We start from the raw sequence: 2,500 nt of genomic DNA, 5'->3' as shown, positions 1-2,500 counted from the left end.
CGCTCCCCCCAGGGGTCTGTCGCCTTGGGGGGTTGGCGCGGCTGGGGGTTTGGCTCGCAGGGCCCGGGTCCGCCGGTGCCCTCCGTCCCCCTAAGTGCAGACACGGTGGCCGCCTCCGCGCCCCGTGCCCCTGGTCCCCGCTGCCCGCGACCCCCCCCCCCGTCTCCGCCCCCGCCCCCGCCCCGCCCCACCCCGCCGGGTCCGCCCGGCGGTTGGCGGGTGTGGGACGTGGGGGTGTGTGGGTGTGTGTTTGGGGGTGGGGGGGGCCGGTGCCGGTGCCGGGGCGGGGGGCGGCCCCGCCCGCGAGAAAGGGAGAGAGGAGAGCTCGCGCTGAGGGCCGTGGCCGCCGCGGTTCCTCTGGGGGGAGATCCCTCGCGCCGCACGCGGTCTTGGGGTCGCCCGGGGTTGTGTGTTGGGGAGGGTCGCGGTCCCGTGCCGCTCGCCGGTGTTGACCCGTCGTGGTGGAGGGCCCGGTTCCGGAACGCCGTCGGTCTCGCCGCCGTGCCCCCGGCGGGGAGCCGCGGTCGTCCGGGCCGTGGGGGCCCCCCATCCGCGGGCCACCGCCTCGCGTCCGGGACCCGCGCCCGCCCCCTCCCTCCCCGCCGGCGATCCCGGCCTTCGCCCTGTCGGGGCGGCTCGCGCCGAGGCCGAGTCGCGCGCGGGGCCGCGCCCCGGGGACGCGTGCCCCGGCGGCGGCCCGCGGGACGCCGCGGCGCCGCCCGCCGCTGCGCGCTTTCCCCCGGGTTGCGGCCACGCCGCGCTGTGTGCCCCGAGCCCGCGGTGGGTCGGGGGTCGACGGGGTGTTGTCGCCCAGGGCGGACAGCCGCGCCGCGCCGTCCGTCGCCCGGCCCCGCAGCCGTGCGGCGGTTGCTCGCGGGGTCTTCGGTGAAGGAGGGGAGGAGAAGGAGCCCGGGCGGCGGTGCCCGTGGGCGGTGGCGGTGGCTGTGGCGGTGGGGGTGTGCGGGGGGCGAGGGCCGTGGCCCGTGGCCCCCCCCCCCTCCCCCGCCCCGCCCCGCCCGCCGCCCCGGCTTCGTGCGTGTGCTCCCTCCAACCCCCACCCTCGCCTCCCCGCGTGCGTGCGCCGTGCCGCGCTCGGGCCCGCCCCTGGGCGTCAACGCATCCCCCACCGTCTCCCCCTGCCCCTCCTCCAAGCCCGGCAGGGCTCCCGCCTGTGCCGCCGGCTCGTGCTCCCCGCCCGCGCCCGTGTTTTCGGCCCCCACTCCCTGAGGGGTGGGGGCCGCGGGCGTCGGCCGTGGCCTTTCCCGTGCCGGGGTCCTCCTTTTGGCCCGTGCTTCTCCTTCCCCTCTCCCAGGCTCGCGGGCGCCCCTGTCGCGCCCGTGTGGCGCGCCCTCCGAGACGCGACCTCAGATCAGACGTGGCGACCCGCTGAATTTAAGCATATTAGTCAGCGGAGGAAAAGAAACTAACCAGGATTCCCTCAGTAACGGCGAGTGAACAGGGAAGAGCCCAGCGCCGAATCCCCGCCCCGCGGTGGGGCGCGGGAAATGTGGCGTACGGAAGACCCACTCCCCGGCGCCGCTCGTGGGGGGCCCAAGTCCTTCTGATCGAGGCCCAGCCCGTGGACGGTGTGAGGCCGGTAGCGGCCCCCGGCGCGCCGGGCCCGGGTCTTCCCGGAGTCGGGTTGCTTGGGAATGCAGCCCAAAGCGGGTGGTAAACTCCATCTAAGGCTAAATACCGGCACGAGACCGATAGTCAACAAGTACCGTAAGGGAAAGTTGAAAAGAACTTTGAAGAGAGAGTTCAAGAGGGCGTGAAACCGTTAAGAGGTAAACGGGTGGGGTCCGCGCAGTCCGCCCGGAGGATTCAACCCGGCGGCGGGTCCGGCCGTGCCGGTGGTCCGGCGGATCTTTCCCGCCCCCCGTTCCTCCCGACCCCTCCACCCGCCCTCCCTCCCCCGTCGTCCCTCCTCCCCGGAGGGGGGCTCCGGCGGGTGCGGGGGTGGGCGGGCGGGGCCGGGGGTGGGGTCGGCGGGGGACCGCCCCCCGGCCGGCGACCGGCCGCCGCCGGGCGCATTTCCACCGCGGCGGTGCGCCGCGACCGGCTCCGGGACGGCTGGGAAGGCCGGTGGGGAAGGTGGCTCGGGGGGCCCCGCTCTCTTCGGGGGGCGGGCCCACCCCCCGAGTGTTACAGCCCCCCGGCAGCAGCGCTCGCCGAATCCCGGGGCCGAGGGAGCAGACCGTCGCCGCGCTCTCCCCCCTCCCGGCGCCCACCCCCGCGGGGGCTCTCCCGCGAGGGGGTCCCCCCCGCGGGGGCGCGCCGGTGTCGGGGGGGCCGGGCCGCCCCTCCCACGGCGCGACCGCTCCCCCACCCCCCCCGCCCCCGGCGACGGGGTGCGCGGGGGGGCGGGGCGGACTGTCCCCAGTGCGCCCCGGGCGGGTCGCGCCGTCGGGCCCGGGGGGTTTCCAGGCGCCACGCCGTGACCAAAGCACAGCGAAGCGAGCGCACGGGGTCAGCGGCGATGTCGGCCACCCACCCGACC

Source organism: Neovison vison, unplaced genomic scaffold, assembly GCF_020171115.1.
Source record: "Neovison vison isolate M4711 unplaced genomic scaffold, ASM_NN_V1 Scaffold_137, whole genome shotgun sequence".
Taxonomy (NCBI): Eukaryota; Metazoa; Chordata; class Mammalia; order Carnivora; family Mustelidae; genus Neogale; species Neogale vison.
The sequence above is the reverse complement of the archived record's forward strand: the minus strand, read 5'-3'. Positions refer to the sequence as shown.